The 16,030-nt window shown below is 40.2% G+C and overlaps 1 pseudogene; it reads left to right on the forward strand.

Annotated features, from left to right (window-relative positions):
* LOC109433960 (eukaryotic translation initiation factor 2A-like) overlaps positions 1 to 14,155 on the forward strand; it is a 53,001-nt pseudogene extending 38,846 nt beyond the window's left edge.
* Positions 14,156 to 16,030: the final 1,875 nt, after the last annotated feature.

Genomic DNA, 16,030 nt, shown 5'->3' on the forward strand with positions numbered 1-16,030 from the left:
TGCAGAAGAAACCACCTCTAGACTGGTAGGAAGTTCAGAGACACAGAACAGGCTGGTCCCACACCCATGTGTCACCATTAAAGATCTGGAGGGATATTTCAGTTGTGGGGTCCCCCCACCCCTAAAGGAATGAGAAGTCCCAGACCCACCCCAACCCAGGGTTCCAGTGCTGGGTAAAGAATTCCCCTTAATTTCTGGTTGTGAAAACCAGCACAGATTGTGCCTGAGTGAGACAGTGCCGCTACACTCTCAGGCGCTCCTCTTAAAGGGACCATGCATGGACTTACCCACCAATGGAATCACTCACTCTGAGCCCCAGCGCTGGGGCAGCAGCTGGAAAGGCGGCAAGGGACAAATGGTGGGGAAATGAGTTGTCTGGCTTCGGACGGGGGCTGGAGAGGTAGCTTTTTCCTGGACCGGGGAGCTGGTGGAGGCCATTGTTTCTTTGTTGAGCCCTCCCTCTTCCTGGTGTGTGAACAAAGGCGACTGCCACTCGGTCTCTGCCATTCACTCACCCCACCCTGGTGATTTCAGACATGGCCCCATCCAACTTTTGGGTACACCCAGGCTGCTTTCAGTGGCTTTTTCATGCAGACTACCTGCCTTGGTTCAAACTGCAAATTTTCCTAGGGTCTCTCAAAGGTTTGTGGAACCCAGACAAGCAGCATCTGGCTTGAGCATGTCTGGTACCCCTGGCTGAGCAGCCCTAAGCCGCCACTAGTAGCATCTGGCCTTTGTTCGCGACTCGGCCTCTCAAGGCACTTCCAAGCACAACAGGGCAACAGCCATCTGTGGATTTCTTTCTGGCTCCCACTAGGTGGCCCTGGGTGGGGCACAGGCTGTGGCTGCAGTAGACCTACAGTGGATCCCCTCCAAGGTGATCCTAGGGCTGGCGCCCTAGAAGCCAGCTTCAAAACAAGCTGAAGCATCACCTAACCACCTCCAAGTATGACACATCCAAGGGGCTGATTGGGCAGCCACCCGGGCCCTGCTGAGGCAGATCCTGCTCCATAAGATCAGCCCCTGCACAACAGCTCTTCCACTGTGGTCATTGCCAGTCCTCACAACCAGTGAACCCAAGGGTCAGTCCCTCACACTGATGTGCAATTATCAACAAAGGCTCAACTGCAAAAGGAGGGCACACACAACCCACACAAGGGACACACCTGGAGTGCGTAGCTCAGGTGACAAGAAAGACTGTGCCACTGAGCCCCACAGCACACCTACTACATAAGGCCACTCTACTAAGATTGGAAGACATAGTTGCCCTACCTAATATATAGAAACAAACACAAGGAGGCACCCAAAATGGGGAGACAAAGAAACAGATCCCAAATAAAAACAGAACAAAGTTCCAGAAAAAGAACTAAGTGAAATGGAAATAAGCAATCTATTAGATGCAGAGTTCCAAACAGTGGTTATAAGAATGCTCAGTGATCTCAAGGAGAACTTCAACAGAGAGATAGGAAGCATAAAAATGGAGCTGGAACTCATGCAAAAGAACCAGTCAGAAATAAAGGATACAATAACAGAAATGAAGAATATATTATAAGAAATCAACAGTAGATTAGATGAAGCAGAGGATCCAACCAGTAATAAAGAAATAAGGTAGCAGAAAACACCCAACCAGAACAGCAATATCATGTGTGTCAACATTTGCATTATAGGGGTACCAGAAAAAGAAGAGAGAGCAAGGAATTGAAAACCTATTTAAAGAAATAATGACAGAAAACTTCCCTAACTTGGTAAAGGAAATAAACATACAAGCCCAAGAAGCACAGATAGTCCCAAACAAGATAAACCCAAAGAAGTCAACAGCAAGACACATCATAATTAAAATGCCAAAGGTTAAAGACAAAAGAGAATCTTAAAAACAGCAAGAAAAAAGCAGTTAGTTACCTAAAAGAGAGCTCCCATAAGACTGGCAGCTGATTTCACAACAGAAACTTTGCAGGCCAAGAGGGAACTGCAGGAAATATTCCAAGTGATGTAAAGCAACACCATACAACCAAGATTATTCCACCCAGAAAGGCTGTCATTTACAATTGAAGGACAGATAAGGAGCTTCCCAGACAAGAAAAAGCTGAAGGAGTTCATCACCACCAAACCAGTATTACAAGGAATCTAAGACGAACTTCTTTAAGATGGGAGGGTGTTAAGGATGGGTGAAAGGGGAAGGGATTAATAAGTATAGATTGGTTGTTACACAGTTGTCATGGAGATGTAGGGTATAGCATAAGGAATATAGTCAATAATATTGTAATAGCTAGGTATGGTGCTAGGTAGGTACCAGTTCTGTCAGAGTGACAAAAGGGAATGGAGTTGAGGGCAGGGTGAAAAAGATGAAGGTATTAAGAAATACAAACTGGTAGTTAATATAGTACAGGGAATATAATCAACAATGATGTAAAGATCATGTAAAGTGCTAGGTGGGCACTGGACTTCTCAGGGGGATCACCTCATAGACTGTGTCCAATGCGCAATACAACTGAAACTGAAGTAGCATAATATTTAATGTCAACTTTAACTAAATATATAGATATATATAGTCACAGGACATGGAATACAACATAGGGAAGATAGTCAATGGTATTGTTGCAGTTATATAAGATGTCAGAGGGGTAGTAGCTTGGGGGTGAGTTATCACTTTATGAAGGGTTTAAATGTCTAACTATTATGCTGCTTTGTACACCTGAAACTAATAAAAACTAAATGTTAAAAAAAAAGAAAAAACAACAACTGCATTTGCACATATGGTGGGGCCACCGAAGAGGTACTTTATGTATCAGCATTAGAGCATTCTTTATCTGTTTAGCCAATCAATAGTTCATTGTGATACTATAGTGATGCAAGACTTTAAATGATTTTATAGGTTCACTATTTTAGGGTTTGGCGAAGTTAGGAATCTTCCTGACCAACTGACTAGGAGTTTCTTTGAGAAGGATATTTCAGGATACCAAAGAGACAGATACTCACTTCACTGGTTTGTTCAATGGTGCCTTTACAAGGCAGTTTTAGTAACGTCCAGGTGTTATCCCCATGCTCTCTCTCCTCTGCTCAGGAGAGCTGTCCCTTGCCCCACCCACAAGCTGGCCCTATTCCTTTGGTCAATGGGGATCGGAGGTGGGAGAATGTTGCCATGCAGCAGCCTACCCGTCTGTCTCCTCCTACCTGCCCCTAAAGAAAGGAGAGTCTGTGAGATGGATCGTTTCATGGACTTTGCTTCTCCTTTGTGCTTGTACCTTATGTCTCCCTGTTTGGTCCCAGAAAGATGGCTGGTCAGCCAATGACGAGTAAGACTCCCCACAGGGGGGACAACTTTAGCCAGGCACAGCCGAGTGGGGACCAGCAAGAGAATCCACGGGGTTCATAGAGGTGGGCACAGCCCCCCACCTTCCCCTAGCTAAGGAGAGCCTCTGCCTCTGTGGTTGCATTCCTTCCCACAACTTGCAAGGGAAGAGATTCAGTGGTGTGCTCTCCATCTATTCATATGTATAAAGGTTTTGTTCTTTGGGGAAGTACATACATCCTGAGACTTATGGTTCTGCTGCCTGCAGACAAGGGTGATTGGCTTGAATCAGTTTCCTATTATAATGTATGGGATTCACAGATCTTGAGATTGACAAGCTTTATCTCCTTTACTTCCCCACCTAACTAATAAAAGCTATGCGTAGGCCCAATTCAGGGTTCAGTCCTGAGACTGTGGTCCCTTGGCCCTGCTTGCACTCTATTCTTGTCTACTGTCTTTTCTTAACCCTGCACTGCCCTCCTCGCTCCCCACAACTCTCGTCATGTGGGACGCGACAGGGGAAGGCACACAGGGATTTGCCCACACTCACAGCTCAGCTTTATGGAAGGAACAGATTACTGCTCATAGGTGTGTGCTGGGGAAGGGACCCATGTAATATCATTAATCATCCTGATCAGTCATAGGGGCCACCCATTCATAATTCTCTTATTCAGTGTGAAGCAAGTACAAAGGTGATGTTCAACCAACACTCTCTTGGCTTCATGAGGCACCAAGAGACTCAATCTTTCCCTGTTCTCTAGTAAAAACCTGAAATATTAGCTCATACCATCTCCTGAGAAAGAGATTCTACGGGTCTTACATTCCTTTCTTTCTCTTGAAAAAGAATAGAAAGGCTCTGGGAAAGAGCTACATCGAGTCTAGAATAATTTGAGGCAATCCTCAAAACCTATTAATCCTGATTTTGCATTTTAAAAAAAGGGCCATTGTAACATGACAAATGTCAGGTTTGTTTTATTATAATTTTAGTGACAACAAAAGGTATTTGACCAGGCTTCATAACACTATCGTAGAATATAAACATATTACAGTGATATCTTATATTTTATATATGTGATATAAGAAATATGTTTGCATAATTAAATGTTTATTAAAAAATTCTGTCCAATTTTCCCCATTCTGACATATTGGAAGAACAGAAAGTATGGCTGATGATTAAAAAGCATTTTTTCCAGGCCATTCCTAACTCAGACATGAACAACTGTGACATACTGGTTGGCTCGATTGTTCTCTTTTATATGACACTGGATGATTATTTGTGAGAATATCTAACTCATGGTTTGGAACCAGTGACTTACTAGAAATTTGTATCTCCCACCCTGACTTTCTAATTTTTACAATGAAATTTCCAGAAACAATCCCAGATGGCCAAAAGAACAGATTTGCAGTTCCAGTCAAATTGTGGGCCATTACTTTTCCAGTGGGGGAAGAAAAAAATGAAAAATGCTGTATATTAACCTTATTGTACATAACAGCTGGACTATTAGGAAGTAACCTCTGAACTTAATTTATTGACAAGGAAATTCTCTTGGGTTTAAAGTATTTAGAGATATAGAATGGATACAGATATCAGGGTTAAAAGAAACTTGCAATCTGATAAAATTGAACACATTTCTTATGCTGAATTGTCAGAATCATAAATGAGTTGGTTGAGCTGTCTATAATTGGACTTTTTTTTCAGCAGGAGGCTTCTGGAGGTTGGGATGACAGTTAATAAAATTTGATGTGCAGATGAGACCTAGAGATTGTAAAAGTCAGATAGGTTCCTTGGCAGATTCCACAGTGATGAAAAATGCTATTGTTCCTCCTGGCTGCCTCCCCTGGCGCGGTTTATGAGCCTCTCAGCTTGTGGGCAGGTGTAGTTGGGGCAGAGATAGTTGTGTCTGCCCGATTATTTCCTGGGGTATCTGGTTCTTTCCACTTAGCTTCCTGCTGTCACTTTCTGAAACCGCTTTCACAGATGCATTAGCCTGTGGGCAGCTGTTTACTGCTGAGCTATTCTCTGCTAAAAGCAATCAGCAGTCCTTTTCAACTGAGAACCAAAGGCAGGTTACAACAGATTACTTTCTAGGCAAAGTTGGAGACCAAGGATTTAGGACCATGTTGGTGGGCATGTTCTCAAGGGTGCTCCCTTTGGAAACACACTAAGAACCTCAGAGGCAGGTGCTCCTAAAATGGTTGGTCACTGATGGCAGTTGACTGTGTTGACTTCTGTAAAGGGCACTTGTCCCTTGAACCCTCCTAGACCACATGTTTAAAGTTCAAATTACTTTCAAGTTATGTAGAACTAATAGGTCACAATAATATGAAAAAACAATTTCTTTAAAGTTACATAGCCATCTTCTAATTGCAAAATGCTTTCAACCCATTTGCTCCCTTTCTTATCAGAGTGTGAAAGATATTGGTTATTGTGTAATAGAAGTAACACAATTTTTTGTGTTTTAATACTGCCAGGCAGTCATGATACCCATGGAAGTCCCAGAATTCATGGGAACAGTGTACTCTTTCTCAAAACTCATGAAGGCATAGAGGAATGATTAAGAATCCATTATTGGTGAATGATTACATAACAAGCTTATAAAAATGCATAGCACCTATTTTTGACCTGAGACCAGTAATCCATTGAATCACATTCTTGAAATAGTCTACTTACTGTGCTCTGAAAAAAAAAAAAAAAGTCACTAAATGAACATACTACTGTGGGTATTTGGCCCTTCCACCTGTCTTTGTAGCTTTGAGAAACAATTTTAAATAAAGAAAAAAGCACATTCATAATAATTCTTTTCTCTGTCTAATAAGCTTTTGTATACTTTGGAAATTAAGGAATTTCTTATAATATAGTCCTACTAGTAAAATTACTCTCAAATTAATATTTAACATTTGTGTAACTTTATTCAGAAGAATGTAATCTGGCTTGTTTCCTTAACTATGGTTGGTATTTAGGTGTAAATATGGACAGGACAAAATGCATACAATATACTAAAATTTAGTCATGTAAATATCACATTTCATTGTATAGAAAAGATAGAATTGTTAGTCATTCATGGAATAGCAAAATAAAGCATAAAATACTCTTAAATTGGATACCCTTCAGCATCTTTGGCCAAATTACATAGATAATTTAAACAAGCTGATCTTTTTATACTTCATATTTTAGTAAAGCCTACTTACTTTCTCACAATCTTTAAAATTTAGTTTGCAGTTTCCTGTACAGAAACTTACAGAAGCTATGACTAATGTAACGTAGAAATTAGAATTAAATAAAAACTCAAAAAAAGTTTTGATTGGGTTTCCTAGGCTCCTTGAAATCAAGTACCTTACCATTTTAATTAGACAAAGAAATGTCAGCATGTTAAATGCACTTGTATGTGCCTATTCAGAGAGAAGGTTTAGGATGCTGGATTTACTAAATCCCACTGGTTGGGTTGTGCCCTAACTGCCCAGTCTATTCATTTAAAGTGCACGTGGATAATCGGTCAGGAACTTCTCACAGGGGCAAAAGTATTGTCACCTCACAAACCACGTGTTTGATAGCAGTTTTGTTACCACCAGTGCCGGTGTCTTTCCTGATGCGTCCCAAGGAACGGGACATAGATGTTTTAGAAGCTGAGGACGGTGCCACGTCCTCTGTTAGTGTTCTGTTATTTTCCACAGATCCTCAGCAGCCTTTGCACATCCTCAGCTGCCCACTGCCTCACATTATCCAAAGTCAGAAACGCATACGGCTTTATAAAGACCAAAGAGTGGAGTCAGAAAACCCACATTTTTAAAGTAAAGACCCCACTCCATATATTTTAGCATCAAATGCATGTGGCGCACACTAACTGAGAAAATTTATTTGGTGAAGTGAACCTAACAATGTGTCCTTAGGGTAGAAAGGACAAGCCCATCTTCCAGTGGGAAAGTGGTAGAGTAGAGACATCAAGGGAAAGAAATTAAGAAACTGGATAAGTGAGTCTCCATGTGATAGGGATGAGTGAAAGTAGAGAAATTAAATGAAAAATTAATAGTCGGCCTCTGAGGTCATTCTTTGTACTGAAATGCAGTTGTTTTAGAAAGTCTTTATTACTAAAGACATGATTTCCTCATAGCTGAGGGGGAAAGTTCAATTACTGTACCCATATAATTGTCCATTTTAAATCGTTTTAGGTAAATGTTGAGTATTGAATGGATTTGTCATACTCAGAATGAAACTGGTGCAAATGAAATTCCTGTAAAGGGGCATTAAATTTACTGTTTTCTCATTTGCTATAAAAGCCTTGTAAGTACCAAGATTTGAGATAGGTGGGGTTATTATTAACCAAGTAAGGATGAAGGAGCTTCCTGATGGGTTAAAAGCAATTCCTTTTTTAGTTTATAGTTTAGGGGGGAAAAAAAATTCAGTCTCCTTTTTTTCTAGGGGTAATTAGATACTACTCTTCTGCTGTTATAATTCATTTTCCAGATCCCACTGTCCAATATATTTTAATGGGTTTCTTTATGTCAACCCCATTTTTCCAGTCATTACCATCCATGTGCTAATCAAATAATTATCTTGTCATTCATTTTATAATACATTCTGTAAAAAAAACATAAATCCTTTCAGAATTAAGGAATACAATTATATTCAGATCATGAACATTATTTTATTGAACATATGATGGATCATTTGAATAAAACAAAAGCCAAAATAGTAAATATCATTCTGTGTAAATAAAGAGAGTATTTAAAAATTATTGAAATGTTAAAAATTCACATGTTACTTTTATAGCTTATAGAGATTCTTGACAAAGTGAACTGTGAGCAATTTTAAGAGATATATTTCAACAGCTGCCCAATATTAGTTCCTTAGTTTCTGATGATTAAATTATCATTTCTTTATTATGTAATGTGATTATTCAACATTATTGATACCTAAACTTAACATTCAATTTGAAAGAAACTTTACCCTCTTTTTAATTGTGAATGCCTATGGCAAAATTTTAAAGAATCTAATTATGAAGGTTAAGAGACTAGGGATTCATACACTAGCAGCAAGTATTTGATTCCCACCTGCTCTGAGGAAACCCTTAGCTGCCTTATCAACCATTCTGACACAGGGCAATGTGAGCACTCAGGGACAAAGTCTCCCCCCACCGGGAGCAGCCACATGTGCTCTGCAGAACAGAGTCAAAGACCAGAGTACTGTCTATACTGTCTCAGCCATATCCATTTAACAGTTGTATTGAAATACAGCTAACATACAATATTATATTAGTTTCAGGTGTGCATCATAGTTGTTCAACAGTACCCACCTAGCACTATACAGAGTTACCACATTATTGATTACATTCCCTATGCTAAAGAAGTGATCCACCATAATAAGTCAGCAGCCATCTGACACCTTACCACGCTATCACAATACTATTGACTACTTGTATATACAATGGAATACTACTCAGCCATAAAAAAGAAGGAAATCTTGCTATCTGCGAAAACATGGATGGACCTAGAGGGTATTGTGCTGAGTACAAGCCAGACAGTGAAAGACAAATGTCGTATGATTTCATTTATAAGTGGAATCTAAAGAACAAAACAAACAAACAAACAAAATAAATAGAATCAAATTCACCACCTGTTTTTTATCCATTCATCCATTCAGGGACACCCAGGTTTCCTTCATATCTTGGCTTATGTAAATAATGCTTCAGTGAACATATGGATGAGCACATCCCCTCGAAGTAGCATTTTAGGTTTTTTTTGGATAAATACCCAGAAGTGGGAAGAACTGGGATTTGTCTCTTGTAAAGTCTTTGTTTTAAAGTCTGTTTTGTCTGCTATAAATATTGCTACCCCACATTTTTGTTTGTTTGCTTGTTTCCATTTTCATGAGATATCTTTTTCCATCCCTTTATTTTCAGTCTATGTGTGTCTTTTGATCTGAAGTGAGTTTCTTGTAGGCAGCATATGTAAGAATCTTGTTTTCTTATTCATTCAGCCTCCTATCTTTTGATTGGAGCATTTAATCCATTTACATTGAAAGTAATTGTTGATAGGTTTGAGTTATTGCTATTTTATCATTTTATTTATTTATTTGTTTGTTTGTTTATTTATTTATTTATTTATTTATTTATTTATTTATTTATTTATTTATTTATTTTTCATCTTAAGGAAGTCCCTCTAAGATTCCTTGTAATACCGGTTTGGTGGTGATGAACTCCTTCAGCTTTTCCTTGTCTGGGAAGCTCCTTATCTGTCCATCTATTCTATTATGATGGCTTTGCTGGGTAGAGTAATCTTGATTGTAGGTCCTTGCTTTTCATCACTTGGAATATTTCCAGCCAATCCCTCTGGCCTGCAAAGTTTCTGTTGAGAAATTAGCTGATAGTCTTATGGGAGCTCCCTTGTAGGTTACTAACTGCTTTTCTCTTGCTGCTTTTAAGATTCTCTCTTTGTCTTTAACCTTTGGCATTTTAATTATGATGTGTCTTAATTGGTGTTTCCTCTTTGGGTTTATCTTGTTTGGGACTCTCTGTGCTTCCTGGGCTTGTACATCTATTTCCCTCACCAGCTTAGGGAAGTTTTCTGTCATTATTTTTTCAAGTGAGTTCAATTTCTTGCTCTCTCTCTTCTCCTCATGGTACCCTGATAATGCAAATGTTGGTCTAATTGATGTTGTCCCAGAGGCCCCTTAAACTTTCCTCATCATTTGTATTCTTTATTCTTTTTTCTGTTCTGATTGGATGTTTTATGCTACCTTATCTTCTAAATCACTGATTTGATCCTCTGCTTCATCTGACCTACTCTTGATTCCCTGTAATGTGTTCCTCATTTCTGTTATTATATTCTTTATTTCTGACTATCTTTTTAAATGTTTTCTATCTCTATTTTTATGTTTTCCATCTCCTTGTTGAAGTTTTCCCTGAGATCATTGAGCATTCTTATAACCAGTGTTTTGAACTCTGCATCTGGTAGATTGCTTGTCTCCATTTTGTTTAGTTCTTTTTCTGGAGCTTTATTCTGTTCTTTCATTTGGGACATGTATCTTTGTCTCCCCATTTTAGCCCTATATGTGTTCCTATGTATCAGGTAGGGTTGCTGTGTCTCCCGGTCTTAGTAAAGTGGCCTTATGTAGTAGGAGTGCTGTGAGGCTCAGTGTTTTAGTCTCCCTGGTCACTAGAGCTGGGTGCTTCAGGTGTGTCCCTTGTGTGTGTTGTGTGTGCCGTCCTCTTGTAGTTGAGTCTTGGTTGCTGTTTACATGTCAATGAGAGGGATTGACCCCTGGGCTCATTGTGACGACTGTTGTGAGGACGGTTGTGAGGACTAGCCACAACTACAGTGGAGGAGTTGTTGTGCAGGAGCTGACCCTACGGAGCAGGATCTGCCTCAGCAGAGCTCTGGTGCCTCCCCAATCCACCCCTTGGGTGTGTTGTACTTTTAGGTGGGTAGGTAATGCTGCAGAATTACCTACTAGGCATGTCAGCCCCAAGGCCATCTGGGAGGGGATCTGCTGCAGGTCAAATTCAACAGCAGCCTGTGATCCACCCAGGGCCACCTGGCAGCAGTCACAAAGAAATCCACAGATGGCTGTTATCTGTGCCATACTTGGAAGTGCCTCAAGAGACCAAGCTACGAACCAAGGCTGGCTGCCACTAGTACTGCACTTAGGGCTCCTCAGTCAGAGGTACAGGACACTCTCTCTCAAGCCAGATGCTGATTATCTGGGTTCCACAACCTTTGAAGAAAGCCTGCGTCTTGAACCAAGGCAGGCAGTTTGTACAAAAAAGCCACTGGAAGTGGCTTGGGTGTGTCCGAAAGTTGTGTTGGGCTGGGTCTCAGAATCACCAGGGAATGGTGAACAAACACTGTCAACAGGGTTGATGGAGACTCAGATATGGTGGTTGCCTGCATCTGCATGCTGGGAAGGGGGAGGGCTCAGCAAAGAAAAAATGGCCTCCACCAGCTCCCCCATCTGGGAGAAAGCTTCCCTCTAGCCCTCATCCTGAAACCAGACAACTCAATAGCCACACCCCTGCCCCGCCCCCATATGTCCCTGCTCCCTCTCCAGCTGCTGCCCTAGCTCTGGAGCTCAGCCAGTGATTCCATCAGTGAGTTAGTCTGTGCTCAGTCCCTTGAAGAGCAGCACCTGGGACTACAGCCACTGCCCACCTGTCTCAGTCAGACACAATTTCCACTGGTTTTCACAACCAGAAATTATGGGGACTTCTCTCCCGGCACTGAAACCCTGGGCTGGGGTGGGGCTAGGACCTCTCCCTCCTCAGAGGGGCCCTCCACAGCTGAGATAGCCCTCCTGATTTTTAATGGTCACATGCAGATGTGGGACCAGCCTGTTCGGCATCTCTGCCCAGTCTAAAGTGGCTTCTTCTGTATGTTTGTAGTTGTAGGACTTCAGTTCAGCAAGATTTCAGGTGATTCTCAATGATGGTTGTTTTGTAATTTTGATGTTGTCACGAAAGAAGGCAAACACAGCATTTACCTACTGCATCATCTTGACTGGAACTCGGCCAGAGGTCAGCCATATTTATTTTTAAACATGGCTTCTGTTTCTGCCAGTCCACCAAAGGGAACATGCCAAAGTGGTCCATCTGTAGCATTTCCTATAATCATGCTCTGCCTTGGCTTCATGGACATCAGCACCTGCTACATTTCCTTAATTTGTCTGAAATTCACCTCACAGTCTCTTTCCCAGTTTCTTCCTCCCTTGACCTATTTTTTAGGGTTCTTCTTGCCTTCTATTCTTATCACTCAACCCTCATGTCCTCTGGTGACTTCAAATGTGACTTCAGGAACATATCTTCAATCTGTGTCTTCTGCCAGTCTCATTGCTGGGCAGTAGGTAGTTATCTAAATGCTAGCCAGCCATCTTCACTTGTATTCCCATCTTGGGCATCTCAAACACACTTTGTTTAAAACAAAACTCATGATTTTAACCTCATCAAAACTGTGTCTCCTTTTGGGTCTCCCATGTCCCACATAAGGAAACCATCACTCATTAAGTTGCCAGAAACTCTTCTCCTCTGATATTCCTTCAGTAATATGATAAATTACAAGTAAAATGGGACAACCACTCTGAAAACAGTTTGATAGTTTCTTAAAAAAAAAAAAAATATGCAACTACCATACCAACTTGCAGTTGCATTCCTAGACATTTACGGCAGAGAGGTGAAAATTATGTTCACACAAAACCATATACACAACTATTTATGGAAACTTTATTCTTGCTAGTCAAAAACTGGAAACAAAGCAGATGGCCTTCAATGGGTGAATGGTTGAACTGTAGCAAAATACATACCATGGAATACTAGTTAGCAAACAAAAGAAGAAACTGTTGATACATACAGCAACTTGGAAGAATCTTGATTAAATGATGCTGAATGAAAAACAATAAAGCTAATCCCCAAAAGTTATATACTCTGTTGTTCCATTTACATAACATTCTTGAAATGAAAAGGTATAGAAATGGAGAATACACTGGTGTATGTCAGGGAGAAGGGGAAGTGGTGTCACCATCAAAGGGAACATGAGGGATCCTTGTGATAGAAATATTCTGTAACTTGACAGTATCAATGTGAACATCCTGACTGTTATTTTGCTATAATTTATAATAGGTTATTACTGAGAGAAACTAGGTTAAAGGGCACTCGGGTTCTCTTTGTATGATTTATTGTAACTGTAAGTGAATCTGTTGTTATCTCAAAATAAAAATAATTTTAAAATTAAGAAATAAAACATTTTTGTCCAACTACTTCATGAGTCAGGAGCCATCGAAAGGAAAAAAAATACAGTAAATATATTTTCTTTCTTCTTTGATTCTTACAAAATGTTACATACATTCTATATATTTTAAAACCAACTTAGAGCGCAGCTGGGATACCCAAGCTCCAACTTTGTCACATGAAAACTGGGGTGTATTTGAAGTCTTCATTCAGAAAAATTGCAAAATTATTATCCATGCTTGTCAGAAGACATAACTATTTGTGCCAGAAATGCTAACAATCAAGTCCAGTTCTTTGCAAACAACAATTTTAATACAATTACAAATAAAGTGAATTTGCAAGCAATTGTTTTGAGTTATGCTTGGAACCTAACCATACAAGGTGGCTGGCTGCCCATGTTTCAGGCAGTAAGGGCATATCTTCATTTTTTTAGATTATTTCAGTACCCCAACTTTGGTGTGCCTGGTACAGCTTTAGCCAACAAAAGCTTCTTTGAGGCTGATAAAGTTACAATGCTAGGGCGTGAAAAAGCTACTGCTGTGTTGTAACAGCACAGATGTGGACAAGACAAGAGCTTCCCACTATGGGGTAAAGCTGCACAGAAATGGAAGAAGCACTGTAGTGCAATTACCAAAAAATGGCTCCTTTATGGTGTAGTTCAGATCTCTAGTTCTACAGTTCTAGTTCTAGTTTTGTGCTGTTGCACCTGCCCAATATGATTCTGTGTTTGACTTTGGAACTGGCTGTCATAATACAGCCTGTGACAGCCTTCATGGACACATGTTACTACTACTAGCTGAATTCCGACATCTGAGGAGCCCAAGGAAGTGTGAGAGGTTACAACTACAAAAGTTATTTCTGAATCTGTGGCCTCTGATTCATTTTATTTTCCTTGGTGCCCAGATGTCGAGTGCATTTTAATAGCCATGTGTCCTCCCAGGTTATGTGTTAACACTGGGTACAAGACTTGGCATTAACCAGGCTCTGTGTTGCATCAAACAGAAATATGGCAGGTTTCTTGACAGCCATTTTTTGATAGACTATTTCCAGCAAAACCAATAATTTACCGAGCAGTTCCAAGTGAACTCCCCAGTGAAGAACATGAAGGTGCAACCACTGACAACGCCCCGTTTTAAGAAATAAACCCATTTGAAACTGTGTGAGGGGAGCCACCCCGAATATAAAACCACAACCAGGAAAACACTATCAAAACAGCCTTGAAAATGAGAGGTAGCATGAGGCTGAGACAGCTGCTGGGCAGGAAGTGAGGTGGCCCAGGCTTGCCCACGGAGCACCCCATGGTAGGCAGCCTCGGTCACCTTCTGGAGACCCTGAGACAGACAAATTAATCCGGAACCTAAAGAAGAAGCTGAGAGCAGTCAACACCTGAGAGGCAAGCAGCAGCTGGAGACAACTGGGAAAACATCGACTGGAGAAAATGCAGCAGGAGGGCCTTACTCCAGGAGCCAGAAGACGTAGGATCTAAAGATTCACAGAAACCAGAGTGAACACAACTTACCTTAAGTCCACTGGTATGTATGGAACATCACGTGCCCACCACTAATGTTTATCTATAACTTTAACCATGTATCCAAGAGGTTTTCAATAGCGTGAGAACACATGAGATACGTGAGAGTAAGTCTAACAAGTGGTGTCCAAGAACGCTGCACTGAAAACTGTACAAAACATTGCTGAGGGAAATTAAAGGCCAAAAGTACATCATGTTCCTGAAAGTTCAGTATTTCCCCCAAAATGTATTTATATGGTCTATGCAATTAAACAAAAGTCAAAGTCAGCACTGCTTTTGTAACAACTGATAAGTCGTATCTAAACTTGATATGGAAATGTAAAGAACCTAGAATAGCCTAGAAGTGTTTTCTTTAAAACTGAAGGATTTCCCTTAGCTGATTTCAGGAAAAACTCTAAAGCTACAGAAAACAATGCTGCGTGATACTGGTGAGAAGGCAGATCTCTGGAACTTAAGCGAAAGCCTAGAAAATAGTTTCTCAGCTTTGTCACTGTTGACATTTGGGGACAGATAACTCTGTGGTGGGGCAGTCCTGTGCATTGTAGGATGGTCAGAAGCATCTCTGGCCTCCGTCCACTAGGTGGCAGTAACAACCTTGAATCATGACAACCAGCAATGTCTCCAGACATTGCCAAATATTCCCTAGGGGTAAAATTGCCTGTCAATTCAGACCACCAGTTTAGAATTTGCCCTACACATATATGGTAAATTTATTTTTGGCAAATATGCCAACGCCATTCTATGAGAAGTGGAGTCATTTCAACACATGATATCAGAAAATTAGACACTTTACTCATAGCATACATTAAAAAACTTGAAATGGAACATAGATAGTAATATAAAACCTAAAATGAAAATAGCTAGAAGAAAATGAAAAAAAAAAAAAACTATGAGTTTTAAACACACACACACACACACACACACACACACACACACCATGAATCCTAAAAGAAAAAAAAAATTGTTAACTTGAACTTCATTAAAATTAAAACTATTAAACAAATAGTCTTTCACAAATAAGATACATAAATCCTACCTTCCTCCAAAAATGAAAAAAAAACGAAAAAACAAAAAAAACACACAAAAGGATGGTTAAATCATGAGCCAGCAGAGAAATGAAAATTCAAACCACAGTCTGATACCACGACACACCTTGTAGAATGGCTACAAAGACAGATGTGAGGATACAGAACCTCTCATGCACCCTGAATTAAAATGACATAACTGTTTTGGAAACAGTTTGACAATGTTTTTAAACAAGTTAAACATACATCGACCATAAGAAGCACCCCTTCCACTACTGAGTATTTACCTGAGAGAGAAGGAAACATATGCCCATAAAGGACTTCTAAACAAGTGTTCATAACAGCTTTGTTTGTAATAGCCAGACACTGCAAACATCACAACTGTCCATTAATAGACTGCCAGGTAAACAAAATACAGCCTATTCATTCCACTGAAAATTACTCAGTGAGAAAATCAACAACCTTCTGACACATA

The sequence above is a fragment of the Rhinolophus sinicus genome, chromosome 1, assembly GCF_057876585.1.
Source record: "Rhinolophus sinicus isolate RSI-liver-muscle chromosome 1, RSI-T2T, whole genome shotgun sequence".
NCBI lineage: Eukaryota > Metazoa > Chordata > Mammalia > Chiroptera > Rhinolophidae > Rhinolophus > Rhinolophus sinicus.